We start from the raw sequence: 10,710 nt of genomic DNA on the forward strand, positions 1-10,710 counted from the left end.
CTTCTCGCTTGTAAATCAAACAAATTGAAGATGCCATATTCATTATTAATCAATTGTAATTTTAATACATCAAAGAAATACTTACGAGATTTGAAATGAAGAAAGTTGAACCTAGGTGGATCATAATAGTCCTAAAACTGGTAAGATTATTTAATTAAGGATATCGATCATATGATCATATGTTGTTGATAATAATATAAAATTTAAAAAAAAAAAAAGAAAAGTAGAAAACCATATTAAAGGAACCAAATTAACAATGAAGGAGTCGTTCGCTATTGGCATATGGTAAAGTTTTTGCGTACGGAGTCTCTACTTTTGCGCCACCACTCGCAACAAAAGTAATTTAAGACAAAATCATAAAAATCAATATTTTATTTTCTAAAAGATGTATCAATTATTAATGATTTATTTTTCTAACAAATCCTTTTAATAATTTTTCCATGTTAAGTGTAGCTATTAAGTCTTTCTCCTAATATTATTTTTTTATATGTCATGATCACATTGTTAAAAGGATTTTTAAGAATAAAATATTATTACAATCAATTTTTTTTATACTTAATTAAACTTAATTATGCTAAAATAATACGGAGTAATTTGTAATTATGACATTGACTTGTGGGGGTTGTATTTTTTTCATGGATGGTCTAAAAACTCTTTAAAAAAAATATTCAAGTTATAGTTTCTTTGTTAAAAAAATCAAATGGGCATGTGAAGTCGCAAATGGTCGTTGGTTTGATGGAATCATACATGGGTCGGGTACCATTTATTGGTTGCGGATGGGTAGTTTAAAAAGACACGTATAAATGTGTGATTAGTCATCTAATTCATTAGTAGATTCGATAGGTGATCACAAATAATGTATCAATCAAGTACATGCATATGCATGTTTACCGGTGTGGTAGTTGGTCGTCGCAGATGGTTGGAGTGTTGTGGATGCCCTTTATGTCGAATCCACAATGAAACAAGTGGCCACTTATTTATTCATTGCCCCATCTCAAATTTACTTTGGTCACTTATCCTGGATTGGTGCAACCTCTCATTTTATAAGCCATCAAACACAAAAGAGCTTCTCGAGACACATGAATCACCCATCGTCGATCCTGTAAAAAGAAGCTACATTCATCTGGTGATATTTGTCTTCTCCAAAAATGATTGTCTATTCTCGAACAAGCTTCCAAGTCTGTGCTCTGCCATGATTGAAGTCAAAAGAACAAGTTTCATATAGATCTCTAACAGGTCATCTATCCCAAATATAGACTGGCTTAAATGGTGCTACTTTAGTTTATGATCCCCTGTATAATGTTGCTTACTCATGTACCTCTGTTTGTGTTATTTGCATTTTTGTCTTTATAATCTAGCTTCTCGCTAGCTTTTATTCATTAATAAAATACCTAGTTTGAATGTATATATATATATATATATATAGTGAAAAGTTATTTTGAGAACCCTTTTTTATGCGAGAACTTTTGAGAACTTTTCAAATCAAACCTAACCGATGATTATTCATTACATGAAAATTGTTTTTTGATTGTTTTCTGAATAACTTATATGTAATTTTGAAGTTTATAATTGTGTGGAGGCATGGATTATCATCCGTTATACAATTATGTGGAGATTTGAATTCTTGATCACATATGCACGAATATTGCTATGATTACATGTGATTGATCATATCAATATTCGTGCACATGTGATCAAGAATTCAAATCTCCACATAATTGTATAACGGATGATAATCCATGCCTCCACATAATTATAAACTTCAAAATTACACATAAGTTATTCAGAAAACAATCAAAAAACAATTTTCATGTAAAAATTAATCATTAGTTGGGCTTGATTTGAAAAGTTCTCAAAGATACTTGCAAAAAAAAAAAATTCTCAAAATAACTTTACCCTATATATAATATATATATTATATATATCATCTAAAAACTACGACCCGTTCGCTACAATAGTAGGTTAAAGAATAGATTTGTGATGTACTGAGTTTGAGTAGATGGTGGAAAAGAAGATGTTGACTTTGGGTCTATTGGGCATAATTATTCCACAACATTTCCATTTTCTTGCATGTTACGTTTGGTTTGGTTCTTCAATAGAAGATGTCAGCAAAGTCATTTTCATATGACGTCATTTTAACTTATCTAAAGAATCTATTTAGCTATATATAAAAAAAAGAGTTAATTTCAAAAATCGTCCTTGTGGTTTTACCAAAAAATCATGTTTCATCCTTTAAACTTCAAAATGACACTGGTAGTCCTTTATACGCGTATAATGGTCATGTTTCGTCCTTTAGTCGACAGTATAAAGGACGAAACGTGACCATCATCCGATAGATTAAAGGACGAAACTTGACCATCATACATTAGATTAAAGGACGAAACGTGACCATTATCCGTGTATAAAGGACTACTAGTGTCATTTTGAAATTTAAAAGATGAAACGTGATTTTTTGGTAAAGTCACAAGGACGATTTGTGAAATTAACTCTAAAAAAAAAGTTATACTTTAATTTTTTTTTTTCTCATATTTGAAAACGAAACCATTTTCTTTCAAAAAAAATGAAAACTAATTCGTTTTCATATAAATCAAAATACCGTTAATTATAAGTCAAGTTGGCAAAAGTTTTAAAAGTGACTATAATATTTGATCTAATACGAGTATTATCTTATAAAACATTTTATCATTTTTTTAAATCTCAATTAAGTAATTAAACTACCTAAATTATCTTTCTTCTTTATTCACTAATATAAATATCTCTACCTAATAATATACCTATAATACCTTTAAATCTCAACCACTCATTTTTTCGTTCTCTGCTCAAATTTCAACTACTCATTTTTCTTCCCTTCTCCATAAATCATTTTATTCCTCTAATTCATTCAAAATCTTTTATCACAAAAACCGTATATCGATAAATTATAAAAATTGTATGAGTGTTTTTAAAATTTCATGTTCTTTCATTAGAGATGCCATTCGATATACTTTCGACGAATTTTTAAATCCGGAGGGCTGAGCCAGTACGGCTAAGTCATTTGGCTATCATACTCTATGACTTGACCTATCAACCCTCCATCTCACCACCGCAACGCACGAGTACTATATCTTGTCTTATTAAATAGATATTGATCAAAAGTAGTAATTCATATGAATTATGTAGATCAGTATTAGTTTACCATATTTATTTATTTATGGTAACAGCTTATTATAGGACCAAACTAAACCCAAATGCAGCCATATGACCCATTACAAATCAAGATGACCTTTTTGATATAGATAGTGCTTGCATTATTCCATGAAACACTAACAAATACCATTTTAGATACCTCCCACATACCTTTACAAGTTGTAGAGTTTTTCATTCTAAAATTTTACCAAATTCCGTTGAGCATTGCTTATTTACCGTGACTGCAGAGTTTCAGTTACTGCATTATTGTGCAGTAACAAACGCAAGGACATGATCAACCTAGTCTTTTAAGAATTACCAAAATGTATTTAGACAAGAAGATTATTTACCTGCTTCACATGAGCTTTACGGCTTCAAATGTAACAGACAACAGAGTGTTTGCCTAATACGAAGCTATAAAGGTTTAAAATTTTTTTTATCCTCATGGGACTCAACAGCAAAACCGAACCTGATCAATTCAGATATTCGTGGCCCATGCTGGTAATTCTACTAAAGTCAGCGGAACAAGGATGTACTGATGTGCATGGCACCCAATCTTCACAGCTAGAGAGAAAATATGTCAAGTATGTACTTATAGTAGTATTTCCACCGATAATCATTGCGCTGCAAAAACCAGATTAAAATGAGTAGACATAGCAGACTAAACCGAGGGGTCAGACTTGGTGAAGAACGTTGGGAGCCTATCTGACATACCCCTCACAAAATAACCATTTTCTTATATCTTCACAATCGACACACTATTGCCTTTCCTCTTCAATTAAGGTTTACCATTCTCACCCTTATTCTACCATATCCAACCGTCACCCCCATTTAAGTTCCAGAACCTTGCCATGCCTATTTTTGAAAAGCCCGAGACCCCTGTTATAGAAGTATAGAGCCTACCTATAATGCATGATATGAGGTCCCATTCCCTCCTTGTTTGTAACCGAGCCTGGCACTCTTATCAATTGGGGAGCTTTAAACATAGTGCAGGCTCCTCTGTTTTTATGATAGATGTAAATGCAACCTTTTGATTACATGTTCCTTATTAGATACAACTTCATTACTTCATGAAATTTTGTATGGACAGTCAGAGTTATACTCTCGAATATTGTATATACTCTCAACTTTCTAGCAAGTTCATCATTGTTGCCCATAGGACAGTCAGAGTTACCACCACAAATCACTAAATCAAGAAAAGTTTCTAAGCATATGTTGTAACAATAATCTAAATCATTTCTGGAATGCAACTTTCATAATCCACATCAATGCATTATAGTGTAAACAAAATTTGACAGTATTCCTATCCATTAAACTTTAAAAGACAGAAAAGCACACTATTTGATACCATATTATTGGCAAAATACTTAGGAAAAAAAAAAGGTAAAGAACAATGAACAAAAAAACTAGCCAGAAACGATAAGAAAAAAATATATTAACTCAAACTGTATTGTTTATACAGTCTAACTTAAACTAGTCGCATCTAAGAGTTATATGATGTAAGACATTATGTAAATATTGCAATCTATATTGTAGGGAAAACTTCATAAAACTATGATATATGAACACGAGTCCATTAGTTTTCAGTTTCTGGAAGACAAAACTAAGAATCAAAATGACCCAACCAACAAAATAGTATCAGTAAATTGCCTCCAGTAACTTTACCAAAAAAAAAAAACATTACCAATCTACTTTTATAAACTTGAGTAGTACCAATAGAAATTGCATTCAGGAACTTAGACTGCATCTGTCCAATCTACCTTTTGCTACCAAAAATCATTGAACCTGTTCTATGTTTCTGAAACCCGAAATGGTGAAATACCATCACTGCTTAAGAGATAAGTTGTTCTGATCGGCTGCAAAAACACATAAAATGACATAAAATCAAAAATTAAATATTGACTGACATGCAATTCAGCCTGCTCTAAAGCTAAATAAGTACCTTATTTGCTGCTTGGTTTCACTTGCACTGACGCTTAGATGCACTTCTCAGTCTAGCAGGAGATGTATCAAAGGAGAATATGGAAGAAATGTAGCCCCGATTCTCCACTAAAATTTCCATATTCTTATTCTTCATGAGAAACTCGATCGCTTCCACATCAAACTCAGCTCCACTAGAAAACCCAACCTTATTAGTTCCGAAAGTTGTGGCACAAGTTCTTCATTCTCCCACAACACCCCGTCGGCTATCACTTATGCAAAACGAGACGCACATTTGATCACATTTCTATGAGCGCGAGATATCTTCATCTTCTACTTAAAGAATTTGGAGTTCTGCCTGTCCCAACGGATCATTCTGTTTGCTTCAACATTGACTACATTTCCAGAAGAAAAGAAAAGCTGTGATTGGTTCGGGAGTTTCATAAGCTTCAATAGTGAGTAGACGACTAACAGCTTAATGTCTTCTTTCCGTGTCAAGTTCAAATCTAAGATCAGCAAGAAAGCCAAGAATGAGTTTAAACAGACCCCTCTTGATAAAAAGTTTTTCTAAATTTACTGGCTTGAAATCTACATGATCAACATCTGTTATGTTCTTCTGTGCAGATTCAAATAAGGTACGAACGCCTAGTTTCTTGTAGATATCCAAAAGCTTCGTTCGAGTTAGAGATTTCTGGGTTATTTGAGGATACCATAAAAAAATAGAAGAATTTTGAAAGAGATCCACCAAGAAAAGATCATCAGCAATGAAAACATCGCACTTGTCCAACAGGAGAATCTCATCAGAAGTCGAATCTAAAACAGGAAGTTTTGATAAGTTTTTGATGAAAGTTTCTTCTGTTTTTGGGTTCAAACTTTTAACGACAAACTCCCAAAAGGCACAACATTCAGTATGTGTAATCTTAGGTTTTGAATTATCCCATTTCTTCAAAAGTTTGCAGTAGTCATCAACAGACGGGTGAACTTTCACATTGAAGATGTTGGCAAAGAAGGCAAAAAGTTTCTTCCCGTACTTGAAATTCTCCAAAACATACAACTGACAGAAAAAAGATTGTTCTTATCATGGAGAACACAGTCTTGAGGATCGACACACTCTCCCTTTTCAACTCCACTTGGTAGCCAGATCTTTTTGTTGTCTTCATCATCTGGCCTCTACTTGAATTCACACAAATAATTGTAGATTCGACTGATGGTTCCAAGCACAGAGTGAGATTCAAGGTAACTAGCAAGCAATTGACATCCCTTTTCAACATCAGTTGTTACTCCTAAAACATTAAGCTCCTCTTTATAAGATTGGATGGCAGATCCATAGAACTCCTCATCAATAAATGAACCATCACCATGTTTCAGATGAGAAACCCAAGCAGGACTGAAAAGCAAGCACTCTTTAGGATGTTTGTATCCAAACTGAGTTTTCAACCAATTCTTCTGAGACAGTTTTCCAAGAAATTTAGCAAGAAGTTCCGAACTATGCGCTTTCAATTTCTTGACCGTTTCAAGCAAAGCAATAACATTTAAAGGAGTAATGCTACTTGAATCTTGAGGGAAAAAAAGGCCGGCAGCCACAAACTTGGAACCATCTTTAAAGTCAGTAATCACACCCAACTGCTTTAGCTCCTCTTGGTAGTCATGGATCCCACTGCCATAAAAGTTATGGCTATCGTCAATAAATGGAAGAAGGGATATTGGAGGTATTGCTTCCCAATATTTACCAAAAAGAATACATTTATTGGGTGATCTGTAATCACCACATTTTGTTCTGAGCCAATTTTCTGCCCGTAAACATTCATTGAGTTCGCTGGGAAATTTCACCTTCATTTTGTTCAGCTTTTTGCAGCATTGCAGAAATGAAATAACATTTTCTTTTCTAATAGAAGACATTGAAGCCTGTTGCTTGAAAGTACGAGTGATTTCTTTGCTGGCATCATCGAATTCTACCATGACACCAATTGTCTTTAGTTCTTTTGTCATTGAGTAGATACACTTTCCATAGAACCGAGAAAGATCCAAACACCTGTAAAAGGCAACCCCAGTCAGATTCCTGATTCAACAGAAAACATTCAGATGGGAATCTGTATCCCAAGTTTGTCTTCAAGCACTTGTTGTTTTTGACTGCTTGCACCAACCTATCTGACGATTCTAACTTCTGCATGCACCTTAATATCAATAAAATAGCATCAGATAACAAAGAAACAAATGAAATCGAGGATTTCAGGTAGTCCGAAACAAGCTAGTAACAACTCTCACTGATTCTTACTACCACACCCAACATTTCAAGTTCTTTCTTGAAAGAGAGTATTTCTATTCCATAATAATCTTGATCGATAAATGGAATGTCACTTATTTGTGAAGCGGCATTCCATTCATTGCTAAACAAAACAGACTTGCTTGGAGTCATATCACCTCGAGATGTTCTAAGCCATTTTCCATCTCTGACACTATTGATGAAGTCCTTACTAGGGAGATAATGTTCTAAGCGGCATGGAACAATAGTTTCATTCATCAGTCTTGCTTTAATTTCATCCCGAACATGGTTTAGTTTTGTATGAGATGACTCATTCATGAGTAAGAACCGTAGCATTTACAGTAGACTTCACCAGAGAGATAAATGCATTTAAAAAGGCTAAAGGCACACAATCAAGAATTCTCTGGTTCCATTTGCTGTCCCAGAGAATATTTTCTCTAGATGAGGCCAAGAGAAAATCCGCTTGGATTATAAACGGAAAGTTAGCAACTGTCTCTTTGGGTAAAAATGAATAGATACCAGGCATGCTTGCACCTCTGTTGAGTCTCCTTCCGTTCGGGAAAGCCAATGTGATCACCCACTCTTCTACTTCAGATCTCACATCAACTTTGTTTTCCGGTCTGACCGGAAATCTTTGCTTCCACATGTAGTAACCACATTCTTTATCAACTTCATCTCCAACATCATCCGTCGTAAGATGGATTGTGTAAAACTTTGCGTCCATGCTCTTCAAAGAAACGAAGTTTTTCTCACTTGATATAGATATTGCAGTCATAGTGTTAAGCTTAGGATCCTCATTGACTTCCTGGACCAAAAGCCTCTTTATCTTTGACAGAAAGAGTAAAACTTCTGGATGAATACTTGACAACTGATCTTTACGGGCTGAACCTTGTCTGATTTTAGTGGCAACACAAGGGTTGTGGTTGGTAGTGCAGTTGCTAAACCGTACACACCCTTAATGGCAAAGAGAGTCGGGTTGTCATCGACCCATTCAGGAACAACATAACCAACATTACACTGATTGCAAGGTTTTTCATTAAACCTTATCTGATAACCATCACTAAATATGTGAGGCTGAGTTGTTATCAGAAATACACTTTTGAACCCATTTCCTGATAACATGTTGGATATTTTAGTGTAATTGGATTTAACTTGTTTGATGAGTAACGTCATAATAATACATCATATTTGATTGGAGGTGCGGAGTGCACACCTATTTGAATTTATTATGACGAAGCCCCTAAGGTACGGGGGTCCAGAGGAAGCTCCCCTGGGAGCGGGGTCCAAGGCTGGGGTCGAGCTGCCAGGTCAGCTTAGAAATTTTTTATTTCCATTAAATTGCTATAGTGAAAATCCCTCCGAAAATTTAATTTTCGGAACTTGAGGGACCAAAAATGACAATTCAAAATCCTTGCAAATAACTGTCGTTTTGGTAGTTTTATATATCCCGTAACAAGATTTCTGGTCATTCTCTTCTTCTCTATTTTTCTGGTTCTTTTCTCTCAAATAATAAACACACAGAACATTCTTAATTCCCTGAATTGTATCCGAAAGAATAGTTTGGGTGAACCGCCAAATTGATTCAATCTGAAAGTGATTACACGCCTTTCAAAGTTTGATTATATCTGATTATCTGTTCGTTTTTCACGAATTTCCCCAACATAACAAGCATAGAATGTATCAAAAGCGTGCAATGGTGAGTGAGCAATTATACTAGGTACTACTATCAAAAGAGTTGCGATGAATAATTAAGTAACAAAAAGAAGTACTTTTCTCTCCGATGTAACGACGCTTGCGCAGACCTTTCTTAGTAGAATATCCCACACTGCAAATCGAGTCAATGTTTTTGCGGGAAAACCCTTTCTCGTTGTTAAAAACTAACAATGTCGCCGAAGCTCCAGTGTTTGTTATGTCCTTGGATGTAACAAGGAACTCCAGCGAAGGATCAATTCCTTCCGGATATTCGTTGTCCTCCGCATTCTGTCAAAGAACATTCAGCCAAAGAAGAAAGCAATCTAAATTTAGTTACAAACTGAAACACATATAAATATGTAATTATCATATTATATACAGCTCTTTGAATGTAACTCTTTGAATCTAATTTAATATGAGTGACTATTATATACATTAATGTAAAACTAATAATTGATATCCAACACAAATTAATGAAATAAAACTATTAATAAAAATAAACACAGTATAAAGTAGGATCATATCAATTGTGGTTAGGAGTTTCGAGGTATATATAGATCTAAATAAGACCTTTTATATCATGAAATTGTGTAGTAGGCTATAGGGGGAGGTTGATACAGAGAATTAGAGTTGGAGAAGAAGAAGAAATTGATTTATCACACAAATTGAGTTTATTGATATGTAAATTGGATATATATACAATTTTGACTCATTGACCAACCAAAATAACCGCCCAACGAAACTATTCAAAAACTTGACCCAAACACCCCCTGACTTATTTGTATATTACATATCAACCCAAAACTAAAATAAAACTCATATTATACGTAACAGAGGTTATGGTGCGAAGGATTTTTTTTTTATGAACGGCGGCGTCTCTTCTTCCCCACCACCACCGTCATCATCTTTTCAGGTGGATACGGTATAGGCTTTGCTCTTATGGGAACATATAAAGGGATTGGAAACACTTAAACAGTGATAATCAATATCTATATCTATATTATATACTATATAATATATAATATTATAAAGCAAAACTCATTTTCAACTTCCAACATTAAACTTTAAGTTTCTAACAATTCACCAAAATCGCATTACACCAATTACACTACTCCCCTGCCACCACCTGTCGCCATTACATCGGCACCACCCATCACCGCCACCATTTACACCACGGCATCCACGGGTACGTTTCTAGTTAGTTATAAGGAGGATATTAAGTTGTATATGAAAGAAGAAATAATTAAACCTGAATAAGTTCCATAAGGAAATGGACATCTTTAGCATAAAGTTCGGCAGAAAGGTTTTTGACAGCCTGATGGAGATCCTTGGTTAGCGGGGTCGGTTTCCCGCCTATCAAAAACTTGGTCCGCCTTATCTCCTCCACATGCTCCTTCGCCTTCGCCATTGCCATAGTAGTACGTAGTAGGAGCTGTAGAAGTAGTGGACGATGATACCTTTATGATCGGTTGATATTTAAGTGAAATACATGTATCTATATCTAAATCTATATCTATCTAGGGTTTTATAGGAATGATTAATCCTCATATTTGATAATGGAAGAATGCCAAAGGGCATGGCAGTTAGTCAGTTACTACTACTACGTTGAATGTTATCTTATTGAGTTTTGAAAATATTTTTAGTTATCCATTGGGGATTTTTAGATTTTA

At 34.5% G+C, this 10,710-nt stretch overlaps 1 pseudogene; it reads right to left on the reverse strand.

Moving 5' to 3' along the window:
- Window positions 1-5,125: 5,125 nt before the first annotated feature.
- On the reverse strand, window positions 5,126-10,454 carry LOC122610696 (annotated as a pseudogene).
- Window positions 10,455-10,710: the final 256 nt, after the last annotated feature.

This window comes from Erigeron canadensis, chromosome 8 (genome assembly GCF_010389155.1).
Source record: "Erigeron canadensis isolate Cc75 chromosome 8, C_canadensis_v1, whole genome shotgun sequence".
Taxonomy (NCBI): Eukaryota; Viridiplantae; Streptophyta; class Magnoliopsida; order Asterales; family Asteraceae; genus Erigeron; species Erigeron canadensis.